At 39.2% G+C, this 17,507-nt stretch overlaps 1 long non-coding RNA gene across 1 annotated transcript; it reads right to left on the bottom strand.

Moving 5' to 3' along the window:
- Positions 1–233: 233 nt before the first annotated feature.
- On the bottom strand, positions 234–8,484 carry LOC115647499. The gene is made up of 3 exons (XR_003999336.1): positions 8,375–8,484; positions 646–650; positions 234–245 (listed from the first exon to the last, which is right to left on the bottom strand). It is a non-coding gene; the product is annotated as an uncharacterized LOC115647499 (long non-coding RNA).
- Between the last annotated feature and the right edge of the window lie 9,023 nt (positions 8,485–17,507).

The following is a 17,507-nucleotide window of genomic DNA, read 5'->3' as shown; positions in this document are numbered from 1 at the left end:
TTAACAAAAAACAAAAGGGTATGGGTAAGAAATCCTAATAGCCATTAATAGACTCTCCATGACTTTATCTAATACTTTTCTTGAAGCTAGTTATACTCTTGGCATTCACAACATGCCCCACCAAGAAGTTAGACAGGTTACTGTGAAGAAGTCCTTCCTTATGTTTGTTTTGAAATTAATAGGCAGCAGGTTTAAGAGTGAGCCCCTTGGATCTTGTGTTATGTGAAGGGGTAAATAACACTTTCCTATTCACTTTCTCCACATCATTCATGACTTTATAGACTTCTATAATATCCACTCCCTTAGTCATCTCTTTTCCCACTCTTTTTAATCTGACCTTGTATGGAAGCTGTTCTATGCCTCTAATCATCTGTTAGCATAACAGGTTTTCAACCTGGAAGTTGTGACTACATCCCAGTTATGACCACCCTCTTTCTTTTTTGTGTAGATGGAAAGATATCCTGAAGTTTGTTGTTGTTTTGTTTTTTGTCTTGGTAACGTGGAGGTTCTGGTACGGAAAAGTTTGAGGACCATTGTGTTAGCATATGTTGTCTTGCTTTCTTTGATTTAGGGAGGCAGTGTTGCCTAGCAAATAGAGTGCTGGACTCGGATTCAGGAGACATAGGTTCTCTTCCTGGTTGTGACACTGGCTTGCTTGGTGACCTTGGGGAAGTCACCTTACCTCCCTCTTTCTCAGCCTCATCATTTCTAATATGCAGATAATGATAGGTGCCTAAATACCTTTTGAAGATCTGAATCAAAGTGCTTAACAAAGAAGATCACTAACTCCCTTTGATCTGAGCCTTTGAGATCTACTAATGAAAAATGCTATGGAAGAGCCAGGTATTACTTATTACTTCCTGTTGGGAAATTTAGAATCTTTTCCTATATTCCAAGCTTCCTACTCCCTCATAAATCAGTGAATGCAGTATCTAATTATAAGGAATATCTTTCATTCAGGGGTTACATTCACATTGCATTCTTGCACAAAATAAAGAAAGGATGCTGAGGAGTGCAATTTTAGCTTTAACCAGTTCGTGTTATTTAGTGTATTTGCAAACACTTAAGCACATGCTTAACTTCATTCTCTGTGAGTAGTCCCATTCAAAAGGCTGTTCACAGGTTGTATTGGCTTTGCAGGATTGTAGCCTTCAAGAGCAAGATGTTACTGCATATGTATAAGTGTTTTTATTCACCTTCAGATAGAATTGCATATTTCTCCAAATTCAGAATAAGCTGTTTTTACTGTATATTTATGTATATAGTATATTTCATTTCTCAGAGGGGTAGCCGTGTTAGTCTGGACCTGTAAAAGCAGCAAAGAATCCTGTGGCACCTTATAGACTAACAGATGTTTTGGAGCATGAGATTTTGTGGGTGAATACCCACTTTGTCAGATGCATGTAGTGGAAATGTCCAGGGGCAGGTATATATATGCAGGCAAGTTAGAGATAATGAGGTAAGTTCAATCAGGGAGGATGAGGACCTGTCTAGCAATAGAGGTGTGAAAACCAAGGGAAGAGAAACTGGTTTTGTAGTTGGCAAGCCATTCCCCGTCTTTGTTTAATCCTGAGCTGATGGTGTCAAATTTGCAGATGAACTGAAGCTCAGCAGTTTCTCTTTGAAGTCTGGTCCTGAAGTTTTTTTGCTGCAGGATGGCCACCTTAAGGTCTGCTATAGTGTGGCCAGGGAAGTTGAAGTGTTCTCCTACAGGTTTTTGTATATTGCCATTCCTAATATCTGATTTGTGTCTGTTTATCCTTTTCCGTAGCGACTGTCCAGTTTGGCAGATGTACATAGCAGACGGGTATTGCTGGCATATGATGGCATATATTACATTGGTGGACGTGCAGGTGAATGAACCGGTGATGGTATGGCTGATCTGGTTAGGTCCTGTGATGGTGTCGCTGGTGTAGATATGTGGACAGAGTTGGCATCAAGGTTTGTTGCATGGATTGGTTCCTGAGCTAGAATTACTATGGTGTTGTGTGCAGTTATTGGTGAGAATATGTTTCAGGTTGGCAGGTTGCCTGTGGGCGAGGACTGGCCTGCCACCCAAGGCCTGTGAAAGTGTGGGATCGTTGTCCAGGATGGGTTGTAGATCCCTGATGATGCATTGGAGGGGTTTTAGCTAGGGACTGTATGTGATGGCCAGTGGAATCCTGTTGGTTTCTTTCTTGGGTTTGTCTTGCACGAGGAGGCTTTTGGGTACACGTCTGGCTCTGTTGATCTGTTTCCTTATTTCCTCGTGCAAGTATTGTAGTTTTGAGAATGCTTGGTGGAGATTTTGTAAGTGTTGGTATCTGTCTGAGGGGTTAGAGCGGATGCGATTGTACCTCAGTGCTTGGTTGTAGACAAGGGATCGTGTGATGTGCCCGAGATGGAAGCTGGAGGCATGAAGGTAGGCATAGCGGTCGGTGTGACCATCACCTATTTTGCACCGTGGTGTCCAGGAAGTGGACCTCCCGTGTAGAGGGAGCTAAAACCCCTCCAACGCATTTCATTTCTGTTCTCTTCACTTATTATGACTGAAGCAAGAGAAATAGTTCTCTGTTTCTTAAGGGTTCATCTGCTCGTGTTCCTTATTCTTCACCTCAAATCATAATTCCCTGTTGTGACCCGATTATTTCTATAACAACCAATTATGATATCAAAAAATGGAGCATTTTGATTTCAAGTAAGGAATAAGTATCAGGATGTGATTAATTCTTAACATGCATGGCTATCTGAAAATTGACTATAAAATAGTGTTGTTGCGTTCAGTGGTTATTTTTCTCAATAATTTCCCAATCACAAGTAGTTTACAAATAGAGATGGCTTTTTTATCTGCCAGACCTGAAAATTCAGGCTGGGATCTGAAAGTTCAGCTGTCTTCTATCAGACTCATGTATTACTAGTAATAAAGATTCTGCAGGTCAAGTATTGCCTTCAGATACAGTTCTGCAACTCTATTACTTTCAGTGGGGTTGAATAAGTGTAACTGAGAGCAAAATAGAGAAACTAATGGGACTGTAAAGTAGCTTTGCAATTGAGGTTACGTCTACACTGCGCAAAAAAAAAAAAAAAAGACCAGCAGTGAATCTCAGAACCCAGGTCAATTTGGCTACTTGGCAAAAAAATCTGAGGCAGAGAATGGGGTTTAGGTATACACCCAAGTTCTGAGATCTCCCTCTCCCCCCCTCAGATTTGATAACCCATGCTTCAGCTTGAGGCTACACTTCTGGGTTTTTTAGCCCTGTCGAGTAAGCCCAAGTCAGCTGACCTGTGCTCTGACACTCACTACTGCAGGTCTCTTTTTGCAGTGTAGGCATACCCTGAAACTCTGAGTTATGCAACTGTACTGATGATTAGGGTGACCAGACAGCAAATGTGAAAAATCAGGACGGGGGTAATAGGAGCCTATATAAGAAAAAGACCCAAAAATCAGGATTGTCTCTATAAAATTAGGACATCTGGTCACCCTACCGATGTACAAGACACAAAAGCATCCAGTTCACTCTGCCAGAATTGTATTTGTTCTTCCTGACTGACATTCTTTTCGATTTATTACCCTTTATTTTTGACAGATACGAGTCTGACTATACTCAGGTAACAAGACTGAATAAGAAGGTGCTATCTTTTACGTAGCCTAGTTTCAAAGTAAAACTGCACTTTAAAAACAAGCCACATTTAGGAGCTATGTTGGGAGGGATAGCTCAGTGGTTTGTGCATTGGTCTGCTAAACTCAGACTTGTGAGTTCAATTCTTGAAGTGGCCACTTAGGAGTCTGGGGCAAAAATCAGTACTTGGCCCTGTTAGTGAAGGCAGGAGGCTGGACTCAATTACCTTTTAAGGTCTCTTCCAGTTCTAGGAGATAGGTATGTATAGTACTTTAAAAAGCAGCCTTTTTCCTCTTTTCTATTATCTCCTTCAAGAATATTTTCAGGTAAATGATTCTCATTTGTCATATCTGTTTTCTCTGTGCTGCAAGAATGTTTTGTATGGAGTAGGTGGAAGCTTATGTTCTTGTATTATGAACCTTGATCTCTTGGCACTGTACCATTCTGTGAAATGCAGTGCAATGTCTTTTTTTCACACATTTGACCTGTTTGCTTTTTAGCTAAACAATGTTATTTTTATGACTGGTGCAATTGCATAGCAGTAATCATATATATTGACTTTATTTGGCTTGCCTGCATCATCCACTGAATTTATAAACATTTTTCTGATAATAAGGGAATGCTAAAAGTGCAAGATAGAAGGTTAGGATTAATGCCTGGTATAAATGGTGGACTATCCTGAGCAGCTATATAGAGGAGGGTATTGACTGTAGTAAGTGAAGGCCCTGATAAACGCTCAGTATGAGGCCTGAGACCTGAACTAAAGTAATGCCAAGACTTTGTTAACATAAAGCAAAGTGAAGCTGTGAGCCAGAGGCAGGCCCTGCTCACAGAAGCTGGCAAGGAAAGGGCTGATGCTGCAAGAAGATACGTACCTAAAAGGTACTGAACACTAGAGATCAGAACATTCACATACTTGCACATTCCACACAGATAACAAGGAACAGGCCGACCCATCCCAATGACAGGGGCAAAAGGGTAATATGATGGATAGAGTTGTTTTGATCGAACCAACATGTACAAGGTGAGAGGCGGCACTTTACTACATAGAAGGGTTGTACCTTACTGCGTAGAGGGGCTGCATCTCAATACGTCAGGAGTGATGTGTAACTTGTTTGTACCTGTGTATAAAAATGTATCCCTGGGGCAATGTCTTTGTCCGGCCTGGGGGCAGTGGAAAGTCCCGCCACTGACTGAGCCGGGTCCATTGCCAAGAGGCACTTTCTCGTAGTATGCCCTGTAGAGTAACAATCTGGAGGAAACTGCAATTGTGTCCGAGGTCGCAATAAACCTGGCCGACGTGCCTTCGTACCTTACTAGACTCTGTGGTCATTGGGGGTTCTCTTCGGGTCTGCTGTGTCAGCTATCTGCGCAGAGCTGGGGCAGCACACAGAGGGAACACACGCACGCAGCCGAGTGATACCAACAGGGAGAGAGCAGAGCACCACACCGGTAGCATCTGACAACACACCTCTGACAACATTGACCTCTGGAATGCAGACTTTATACTTCATTCATGACTGCAAGAAATCATGATTGTCAGGTTGGGGATTTTTGCCTCTTTTTTGCCAAAATTAAGAAAATGTAATAGATATGTGAGTTAGTCCTTGCCACTCAAACATCCCATCAGAGAACGATGTAATTGTTTGTTGTATATTTAAATACCTCGAAAATTAAGCCAATTCAAGGAGATTGATAAATTGGAGAGGGGTTAGGAATGAGCCATGAGAATGATTAAAACATGCCTTTTAGTGATAGACCTCAGGAGGTCAGTGTATTCAGTTTAACAAAGAGAAGGCTACGTGGTGACTTCATCAGTCAATAAGTACGTACATGGGTGATACAATACTTTTTGTGATGGGCTCTTCAGTTTAGCAAACAAAAAGTGAAGATAACTAACCATTGGATCAGTTTACCCAGGGTTGTGGGAGGTGTTTGTTGTTTGGTTGGTTGTTTTTTTTCATTTTTCTAAAAGATATTCTCTAGTTCAGATAGGAATGAATTAACGGGATTTCTTATTTTATACAGTAGTGCAGACTAGATAATCACAGTGGTCCCTTCTGGTCTTGAAATCTATGACTAGATAGTGTAGGATCCACTTTTAAAATTTTTTTATAGTTCTGGATACAATTTTCTTAAATAATGTTCACATGCTATATAATACATATACAGAAACACAATAAATTAAAGTAATATTTTCCACGAGAAAGGATGGTGTGGTTAAGGCACTGAACTGCGACTTAGATCAGTGTTCAATGTTTTCTATGCCACAAACTTCTTGTGTGAACGTGGGCAAGTCATTTAACTTTTCAATTCCTAGCTGTAAAATGAGGAAACTAAATATCATAGTTAAATTATATACTTTGTCTTACTATGTATTTCTTCAGTGCATAACACAGTGAGGCCCCATTTTTGTTGAGACCTGTAGGTGCTACTTCAGTACTTCAGTACTAATAGTAAATAACTATGGTAAAATGATTTTTAATTTTTCTTTTGGTACTATACATACAATTCATTTAAATAACAGTGAGGTTTTAGCTTAAATCTAATAAAGCAAGGAAAGCTACAGTTAATAATGTCTCAGTTTTCAGTAGTTTATATCGTGCCTGTGGATAATAGGATAGATAAGACACTCTTCTCAAACTCATGAATTAGGCATTTCCAAATACATAAATTTGTTTTTAATTTTCTTTGACATGTGAGTGTTGCAAAAGATGGTAATTGGAAAAAATTAATCTGTTTTCCAGCAATCTTAATGGCAATATATGAGACACTTCTCCATACATAACCTATAAATCATTGGCATCATATGATGGAATGTGATTCCTCTTACTGAGCTATTATGATCTGTCTTGTCAAAGTGTCCTCCTGGAGACCCTTAATCCATCTATTACTGACACAATGCCCTGTAACAGCTCTTTAATAGCCAGTTCTTTCTATAACATCACTGCATTCTCATGGAGTCATAAATATATGCATCAGTGACATGACAGACTGTAATAGCGCCTTTCCAGCAATTAATTAGTCTATAGTTAAAACTAGAGAATTCTCATCCTACTAGCTCTGTTAGAGGCATGTAAAATTGTCCAGTGGCTTTGTTCTAGTACCTTACAGAGCAAAAGATGCTTCTGTATATGTTTTTTTTTATGGTTAAATTTGTTATGACATTCTGTCTGAGTTTCAATATTGAATTTTACAAACACATTATTCCCTGAATAATTTGATCATGTGAATGTTAAAATAAAACTGTCTGAAACTGTGATGGGGATGGTCATGCTTAATAGCGGGTGCTGGTTGATTGGTTGATCTCCTTATAAAAAGGGGTGCAGAGGAGAGGAAGAAAAGGTTGATTACAAAATTGCAGAATTGTTCAGATAATATAGTACCAGGACTGTGTGTGAAGGCTGATGGTCATATTGATTGGTATATTAATTCATACAATTAGTTCAAATGTGAAGGTATGTATTTGAATTGTAATAATTATAACTATCAGTTCTACAAACGGAACACACTATAAACGGTACATCTGCTTGCTTACTTTAATATTCTTCTCTACCTCCTTCCCAGATGCACAGATATACTTCAACAACTGTATCCATGAAATGTTACTAAACACTAGTGTTACTAAACACTAGAGCTAGGCAAAAATTTTCTGACAAATAATGTATTCTCTAAAAAATGCAGTATTGGACAACCCTAAAACTGCCTGCAAATTCAACATGAATGGCCTAATACAAAATATTTTTCAGGACTTTAGATGCCATTCATAAACAGGTGGAAATGCTATGACCAGCCTTCTTATAACTTTAAGCCCAAGGTTTAGAGTAGGAGACCCAGGTCCAATTCCTCCCCCCACATCCTCCCCCAGATATAGAGCAGGGATTTGAATTTGGGTCTCACTAATTGTGAGCAGCCTTGTAACTGGGCTATGGGATACTGTACTATGGGGGCTCTTTCAGCCTCTGGTTTTGAAGCTGTTCCAGGTTGTTTAAATAATTAGTAGGGCTGTCAATTAATTGGAGTTCAATCACATGATTAACTCAACAGTTAATCACGATTAATCACAGTTTTAATCACATTGTTAAACAATATAATACCAGTTGAAAATGTAGAAAAACATCCAAAACTATTTAATAAAATATATTGATTTCTGTTACAACACAGAATACAAAATGTACAGTGCTCACTTTATAGTATTTTGTTACAAATATTTGCACTGTAAAAATTATAAACAAAAGAAATGGTATTTTTCAATTCAATTCATACAAGTACCAAAGTGCAATCTCTTTATCATGAAAGTGCAATTTACAAATGTAGATTTTTGTTGTTGTTGTTATATAACTGCACTTAAAAATAAAACAAGGCAAAACTTTAGAGTTTACAAGTCTACTTGGTCCTACTTCTTTTTCAGCCAATCGTTAAGACAAACCATTTTGTTTACATTTACTGGAGACAATGCTGCCCACTTCTTATTTACAATGTCACCAGAAAGTGAGAAAAGAAGTTTGCATGGGACTTTTGTAGTCAGCATCGCAAGGTATTTACATGCCAGATGTGCTAAATATTCATATACCCCTTCATGCTTCAGCCACCATTCCAGAGGACATGCTTCCATGCTGAAGATGCTCATTTAAAAAAAATGCATTAATTACATTTGTGATTGAACAATTTGGGGAGAATTGTATGTCTCCGGCTCTGTTTTACCCACATTCTGCCAAATATTTCATGTTATAGTAGTCTTGGATGATGACTCAGCACATCTTAATTTTAAGAACAGATTTGATAAAATGGAAAGAAGATACCAATGCAAGATTTCTAAAGATAGCTACAGTACTCCACCCAAGGCTTAAGAATCTGAAGCGCCTTCCAAAATCTGAGAAGGATGAGGTGTGGAGCACGCTTCCAGAAGTCTTAAAAGAGCAACACTCCAATGTGGAAACTACAGAACCTGAACCACCAGAAAAGAAAATTAACCTTTTGCTCGTGGCATCTGACTCAGATGATGAAAATGAACATGTGTTGGTCTGCACTGCTTTGGGTTGTTATCAAGCAGAACCCATCATCAACATGGACACGTCCTCTTGAATGATGGTTGAAACATGAAGGGACATATGAATCTTTAGCACATCTGGCATGTAAATATCTTGTGATGCTGGCTACAACAGTGTCATGTGAATGCCTGTTCTCACTTTCAGATGACACTGTAAACCAGAGGGCAGCATTATCTACTGAAAATGTAAACAAATGTGTCTAAGTGATTGATTGGCTAAACAAGAAGAAGGACTGAGTGGACTTGTAGGCTCTAAAGTTTTACATTGGTTCTATTTTAAGGCTGTTTTTTTTTGCTTCGTAATTCTAGATTTGTAAGCTAAACTTTCATGATAAAGAGATTGCACTACAGTACTTGTATTAGGTGAATTGAAAAATACTATTGTATTTTTTACAGTGAAAATATTTGTAACAAGAATATAAAGTGAGGACTGTACACTTTGTATTCTTTGTTGTAATTGAAATCAATATACTTGAAGAAATACAAAAATATTTAAATTGTATTCTATTATTGTTTAACAGTGCAATTAATTGTGATTTTTTTTAATCACTTGATAGCCCTAATAATTAATCACTGGAACAGGGAGTCTAACTGGGGTCTCCACATCCAAGGTAAGTGCCTTAACTACCCTGCCATAGAGCCATTCTCATGCTGACTATTTATTTTCATTTGTAGTGGAAATTTGTAGTCTGTCATAATGACAATGAACATTCATAGGGCCAGGAAAGAGAGTGAGAGTGCTTAATTGATTGATAAATGCTCAGAAATCACAAAAAGGCAGGTAAGAGTTGTTTATCTCCATTCACTAGTAACTGGGCTGAAGGCACTGAAAATCCAATAGGACCTGGAAAGAAAAGAAACCTCTCGTACCACAGGCTATAGAGAAGCAGTACTGTTGTTCTCTGGCTTCTACTGCAGTAATTGCTGTGGGTGCTGAACTTCCCCTCCCACTTTGCAAGGAAAAATGGCCAGTGGGCCTGCATTGTTAAGGATCCACTTACTCTCCCCATATTCCCTTCCAAGCTTGACCTCCTATTCTGTGACTATATTTGGAAACTCCTTCTGACTTGGGTTCCACAGTGTGTAGGTGGTGCATTCCCCTTTCTTGTGCTCCCAGGATGCTCTGTGGTGCAACAGACCAAATGAATGATACTTTGGCTGTAATCAGGGCTCTGTGACCCTGGAGGACTGGGGTGGTAGTATTTGTAATCATGTGACTTGCTTATGACCCCATAGTGAATCAAGGTCGGGCTTGCGGAGTAGCCGGTGGTCATGGTACATGTAGGTACCAATGACATAGGGGAAGGATAGGAGAGAGGTCCTGGAGGCCAAATTTAGGCTAGGTAAGAGATTGAAGTCCAGGAACCCCATGGTAGCATTCTCTGAGATGCTCCCAGTTCCACACACAGGGCCAATTAGACAGGCAGAACTGCAGGGTCTCAATGTGTGGATGAGACGATGGTGTACGGAGGAGGGGTTTAGATTTATTAGGAACTGGGGAAGCTTTTGAGGAAGGATGGGCTCCACCTAAACCAAAATGGAACCAGCTTGCTGGCACTTAACATTAAAAAGTTCATAAACAGTTTTTACATCAAGGGCTGATGGAAAGCCGACAGGTACGGAGGAGCACAAGGTTTGGACATCCCTTAGGGAATCTCCATTTATAGATCCTCCCTTGTGTCTTAAAAAGGAGGAGAGGATGGTAGATGATAAAATACAGGTAGGATCTGATGAGAAACAGTCAAGAGATAAAAAGACCCATTTAACTACATCATGTAATGGCAGACAGCTAAAAAGTGAAAAGTTTTTAAAGTGCTTATATACCGGTTTTAGAAGTCTAAATAACAAGATGGATGTACTAAAGTGTCTCGTATTAAATGGCGATATTGATAAAATAGGCATCACAGAAACTTGGTGGAATGCTGATAATCAATAAGACACGGTAATACCAGTTTACATAATATATATGAAGGACAGAGCAGGTAGTGCTGTAGGAGAGTGGCACTATATGTGAAAGAAAATGTAGAATCAAATGAAGTAAACTTCTTAAATGAACCAAACTGTACCATAGAATCTCTATGGATAGTAATTCCATGCTCGAATAACAAGAATATAGCAGTACGTATTTATTACTGACCACCTGACCAGGATGGTGATAGTGACTGAAATGTTCAGGGAGATTAGAGAGGCTATTAAAATAAAAAACTCAGTAATAATGGGAGATTTCAATTATCTCCATATTGACTGGGTATATATCACCTCCGGAAGGGTTGCAGAGATAAAATTTCTTGACATCTTAAATGACTGCTTCTTGGAGCAACTAGTCCTGGAACCCACAAAACGAGAGGCAATTCTTGATTTAGTCCTGAGTGGAGCACATAATAGGGTCCAAGAGGTGAATATAGCTGAACTGCTTGGTAATAGTGACCATAATATAATTAAAGTTGACATACCTGTGGTGAGGAAAACACCACAGTGGCCCAACAGTGTAGCATTTAATTTCAGAAAAAGGGAACTACACAAAAATGAGGTTAGTTAAACAGAAATTAAAAGGTACAGTACCAAAAGTAAAATTCCTGCAAGTTGCATGGAAACTTTTTAAAGACACCATAATAGAGGCTCAACTTAAATGTATACCTCAAATTAAAAAGCATAGCAAGAGAGCCAAAAAAGTGCCACCATGGCTAAACAACAAAGTAAAAGAATCAGTGAGAGGCAAGAAGGCATCCGTTAAAAAGTGGAAGTTAAATCCTAATAAGGTAAATAGAAAGGAGCAGAAACTCTGGCAAATGAAGAAGTGTAGAAATATAATTATGAAGGCCAAAAAAGAATTTGAAGAACAGCTAGCCAAAGACTCAAAAAGTAATAGATTTTTTTTTAAAATACATCAGAATCAGGAAGCCTGCTAAACAACCAGTGAGGCCACTGGATGATCAAGATCCTAACAGAACACTCAAGGATGATACAGAACAAAGAGTTCAAGGATGATAAGGACATGTGCAAATCTTTTAAATCCTAGAATACCAGGGTTGGAAGGGACCTCAGTAGATCATCTAGTCCAACCCCCTGCTCAAAGCAGGATTAATCCCCAGATTAATTTTTTTGCCCCAGCTCCTTAAATGGCCCTCTTAAGGACTGAATTCACAGGCCTGGGTTTAGCAGGCCAATGCTCAAACCATTGAGCTCCCCTGTTTTAGGCCATTCTATGTTCTTGCTAAGTTATGTCATCCTGAATTGCTAATGACAAATACAGCTATCATAGGGCTGGCTCTCTTTGACTTCAGTGGGAGCAGCTTCTGAATGACCTGGGATGGATTTGGCCTCATGGATGTTTACACATATCTATTACAAACGTTTTTTGAAATGTTGGTTTATTTATGAATATTTAAATTTTCTGTAGGAAAGTGCCTCTCAACCAATTTCTTACCTTTCTCATTGTCCTGCTGTGCCATAACTGCATAACATTGCCATAATGTCCTTCTCTAGGACAATGTCCCGAAGTAGGATTCCTCGTTCCTTTTAATATTTAGCTTTCAGCTCTTTCGATATCTTTGGTAAACAAGGTAACATAGGCCACCTTTATCACCATCATGAAAACATGTCTATTCCTACCACAGTAGGGTGTGACTTATCACTGTAAGATTTTCATTGCAATGCAGGGCACTTCACTAGCAATGTAACAGACAGAAGCAGGAGGATGGCTGATTGACAGATAAGAGGCAAGATTTTGGAAAACATGGCTGCCTATAATTTGGCCTGATTTTCAAAAGTGATGAATCTTTAGACTTCAGTGAGAAATGCTGGATACTCATGCTTTCGAAAAGCAGTTCCCTTGTTTAAGTGCCTAAATGTGGATTTAGAAGGTTATCTTCAGGCTCTCCAATTTGGGAAAGCAATCTAGAAAGGAATTATATCTTGCAGAAGAAAATAGTGTTTTGGGCGTGACATCATGGCTATGGGATAGAAAATATTAGAGAAATTGGCCATTGAAAACTTCTTTTATGAAGGGGATTGGTTGAGTGTTTATGAAGAGCTGATGGGAAAAGTAACCTTAATTTCGATCAGGGGTAGGCATCCTATGGTATACATTTTCAATGGCACTCACACTGCCCAGGTCCTGGCCACCGGTCCAAGGGGCTCTGCATTTTAATTTACCTTTAAATGAAGCTTCTTAAACATTTTAAAAACCTTATTTACTTTACATACAACAATAGTTTAGTTATATATTATAGACTTATAGAAATAGACCTTCTAAAAATGTTAAAATATATTATTAGCGTGCAAAACCTTATATCAGAGTGAATAAATGAAGATTCGGCACACCGTTTCTGAAAGGTTGCTGATCCCTGATTTAAATACTAAAGAAGTGGAAGGATAGAAAATTAATATAAAATACAGGTTTGGATACAATTCTATTGTATACTTTTCTTAACCTTCAAATCCTGTAGACTTTACCAGTGATAAATAATTATCTGCTAATTAATGTGTACAGTAATTATATGATCATCAATTGCTATGCAATTATGTAATGTCTTTGTTACAGGAGTATTTGTCTTGCAAGATAGTGATCCCACATTTGTCTTGGCCTCACTTGACGTATCTCTATCTAATGTAATTTCAAAAAGTTATTTTTTCATCAGTTTATGTAACATATGAACTTTATAAATCAAGGTTCAAGGTTTCTGGTGTGTGTGTGTTTTATAATGTTATGAAGGGTTCTGAGTTATTTTGACCACTCTGTTGTAGGAAATTTTAAATCATATCTGAAATCCTTTCCTTTATGCTTACTGAGTATCTCTAAGAGGATAACTCATTGATATCAAAATATATGATTGCATTCAGTGCTACACTTTTCTTTAGCATAACATATACAGAATTGGTAGCTTCACAGACAATTTGACTCCGTTGTTTGACTGATAAAATAATTTAGGAATTGTATTCACATTTGTTTTAATATTAATTTACATTATTCATGGCCTCTTGAAAATGAGGTTCATCACCTACAAAGAAACAATAGAAGTTTACCTATCTTCCATATATAGTATTATGTTAGTTAGGAAGCCTTGTCTGGATCCAAACTGGAGTGTCACAGTGCTTAGAAAATCAGTGGAATCCACAGATTCTGAGTTAAGTTACATGGGGAGACTGAGATAGAGGTGCTTGATGGTGAGTGCCACAACAGCCACATGCTAGAGAAGGAGCTGGCTAAGCTAGCCAATGGGACATACCGATAAGAGGCATGTGTCCTATGCCCACTTATGTCTTGAAGATAGATGCCTTAGATGAATCTGCAGGGAGGTGATCTACAGCTGGAAAACCCTCTCTTGGTCTCTGGAACCTTAGGTGCCTAAACTGGTATTTTCAAGAACAAGTTTAAGCACCTGTTTAACTTCACACAAAATGGCTTGGTTGGGTGTGGGTTGGGACTGAATCTGGGACATTCTCATGTGGGTGTCTCTCTTGTGTTGACCTTGTGCCACTTGGTATTAAATATTCAGATACTAATTGGGCCAGAGACTGAGTGACAATCACTCTGTAGTCCAGTGCAGGGAACGGCAACTGGCAGTACGCCAAGGTAAGCATGCTGGTGGGCCGAGCCAGTTTGTTTACCTGCCGTGTCCAGAGGTACGGCCGATCGCGGCTCCCACTGGCTGCGGTTCGCCACTCCAGGCCAATGGGGGCTGCAGGAAGCAGCACAGCCCGAGGGATGTTCTGGCTGCCACTTCCTGCAGACCTATTGGCCTGGAGCATCAAGCCATGGCCAGTGGGAGCCGCAGTCAGCTGAACCTGCAGACACAGCAGGTAAACAAACCTGCCCAGCCTGCCAGGGTGCTTACCCTTGTGGGCTGCGCCCCAAAGGTTGCCGATCCCTGGTCCAGTGTCTAGGTCACTCATCTCAGAAGTGGAAGATTGAGGGTTCAGTCCTCCTGCTCCAATGATTTTAATTATTTATCCCAAGCAAGACAGCTGTTACCTGTCAGCTCTTTGTTCTTGGGGAACCAAGGCACATCAGCCTGTCTGACTCATGACAGACCTCCCCTCAGCCCCTGCTTGAACCAAAGCCAGTCAGAAGAAAAACTTACAAAAAGCAATGAAAAGGCAGTGGAAGACCTACCTAAACCCCTTGGGCAAGGGTGATAGGATTAAAGAAATTCCCCTATTCTCATTTCCATTGAAGATGGGACAGGGAGGCATCTCCATTAGCATACAGAATGGAGAATAGAGATTCCAAGGCAAGTACCACACTGAACTCTGGGACCAGAAAAGCAGGAAAGCGCTGCATGATGGGGGGATCTCTGCTCCAGATGTTAATGAACCCACACCTGCACACACCCAACTCAGTAGTTATCAGTTCAAATCTAGTAATAAAATCCTTTATTGGTATCCAAAATACTGAAGCTGCCTAATTGCATTGTGAGCTCTGTGGAAGGAACACCACCTATAGCCAGGAATATTAAGCTCCTATTGTCTAGCCTGAACAAAACAGCTTTGGTACACTCCCCTGAGCCATCAGTTTGCTTATAAACAAATCAAATGTTCTCCCTTGAACCATTGTTCTTTCTCTACAAAAAACACTTCCCACGCTCAAGTAAGTGTTCTGATGCCTGTATCCAACATCTCCTTCAGTTCCATTGGGACTTCATTTTCTCCTGGTATTGAAGCTTCACCTTGGTTCCCTCTAATAACTGACGATGCTGGGGGCTCTGACTGTATCCAGTACTCTGGACCCTCAGCTACCACCCCCACCTGGAACTCCTGCTCCATTCAAGCTTCACAGAGTGGTGAGAACCCATTCTCTCTCTCTCTCTCTCTCTTCCCCTCAGTATAGCCTTCTAACATGTCCTATTCCCTAATTATGTTTTCTAAACCTGACTTTTATAATCAAATTTAAGCTAGATTTAATATTATAACTGTCTTGTTTGTTTGGCTCCCCTTGTATGGTTATTACCTGGCAATAAATAACTTTCATGGTTAAGCTGGTTTCTTCTCTCTCTCTCTCTTCCCTTCCCTTGCCTCCCTCCCCCCCCTCATGGTGTTTTTTTGGCTTCCTCATTCACCTCATTCCTCATACCTAAGCTAAAGATCCCTGCAGTGCCCAAAAATCCTGTGAGGTTTGCTCATTGACCCAGCCTACTGAGTCCAAGGGCATATGAAGGTGACAGCTTGGAAATGCTGCTCAACCCAGCCTACTGAATCCATCTCATCTGACATGTTAATATCCAACAATGGTGCACAGCAGTTTGTTTATGTGGAGTGTAAGCATCAACCAAGTATTTTATTTCTGGCACTATTTTCTTTCCTGTCTAGTAATTTTCAGCAATTGTAGGAAAGTAATTGGCTATGGCCCTGATCCAACAAATTACTCTGTGGGGGTAAATCCATGTGGAGTCCTTTTGAAGTCAATGGGGCTTTACCTAAACACAGAGAACTATCCCTATGGAATAATTGGAAGGACTGAGACCTGAAAGACCTATGGCTCTGTTTCAAAATTACATTGCCCCGTTCTAAGACTAGTTTTCTTAGGATAGATACTCATAGTATCTACCACTCACTGTACATAGTATTTTGCGAACACAATAATTATGCAGTCTGAATTGTATGCCAGTGGTGAATCTAGAACTCCTACTCATAAGTATTAATATCTGTTTCATTGTGAAGTCCTGAATCCCAATGCAAAAGTAATTAACAGCATAAGCTGCTTTTGTTTTCCACACTTATTTCTTCACAAAAAGTCCTAGAGGTTCCTAGTCTTTCAGTAGATTTTTTTCCCATTTTTTTATGTCTTTCACAATTCACAGCAAATGCATTTACTAATAGTGTGTCTGATACAGAACATTGATCTGCTTGTAGTATTTTTAGCTAATATTTGTATATTGCAACATAGACGTGCATGGAACTATACAGAAAGAAAATAAACATCCATTACCTTGTGGATATGGGGGGGGGGAAATTACTGTATTATACAAAAACTACAGGACATGAACTTCTGCATCCCAGATTGACATAAGCTTAAGTGATTAAACACCTAATATTTCCTTAAATAGAACATTTATCAAATAAATAATAACTCAAAATCCATAGAGTTTCAAGAAATAATGAAGAACTACAACCTTTGTATATATATATATATCTTTCCCTAAAATCAGGTTATTAAATACAAAGCTTGTTCACTTTTTTATCAAAATTAATCAGATAGCACTCACAAAAGGAAAAATAACTGAGGAGTGTTAATGAAAGTAAATATTGATGTGTTCTAGCATTTTCTTGTTTCACTTTCTGTCAGTGTATGACAGCTACAAATATAATTCCCAAAAATGTGCTGGTCTTCTGAATTAAAAATAAAATAAATAAAACAATTTTAAAAAGTCTCAGAACTTCTTATGGTTTTACTTTTCCAGTGTAGTCATTTGCAAAAAGACTAGCGGTACAATATAAAACATGTAAGGATACTAATTGAAAGCATCTAGAAGAACTTTTAATACTTACCTATATTTAGTTATCATGGTGTATTATCTTTCATTCACACTACATTTATCTATATTTTCCATCTCTCTGCAAAAAGTTGGAAAGGACCAAACTGAACTTTGAAATGAGATTCATATAGAGACTGGAGGAGGAGCTTAAAAAGGGAGCAGAGCAGCTAATTTGTTGGCAGACCAGGGAAAGCAGCTGAGGAAAGGGGTGACTGAAGATAGGAGCTTCCCAAACAACTGTGCTCAATGGTCCTTCCCTAGGGGAAAGGAGTGCCAGATTCTGACGCACTTTGAGAGGGTCATTCCCCTCTATTTCCTCTGAACTCAGTTTATTTGCATTAATTCCCCTTGCTTTTATGCATGAAATACCCTGGAAGAGGAGAG

Source organism: Gopherus evgoodei, chromosome 3 (assembly GCF_007399415.2).
Source record: "Gopherus evgoodei ecotype Sinaloan lineage chromosome 3, rGopEvg1_v1.p, whole genome shotgun sequence".
In the NCBI taxonomy this organism is placed as follows: Eukaryota; Metazoa; Chordata; order Testudines; family Testudinidae; genus Gopherus; species Gopherus evgoodei.
Note: the sequence above shows the minus strand (reverse complement) of the source record. Positions and strands in the feature narration are given on the sequence as shown.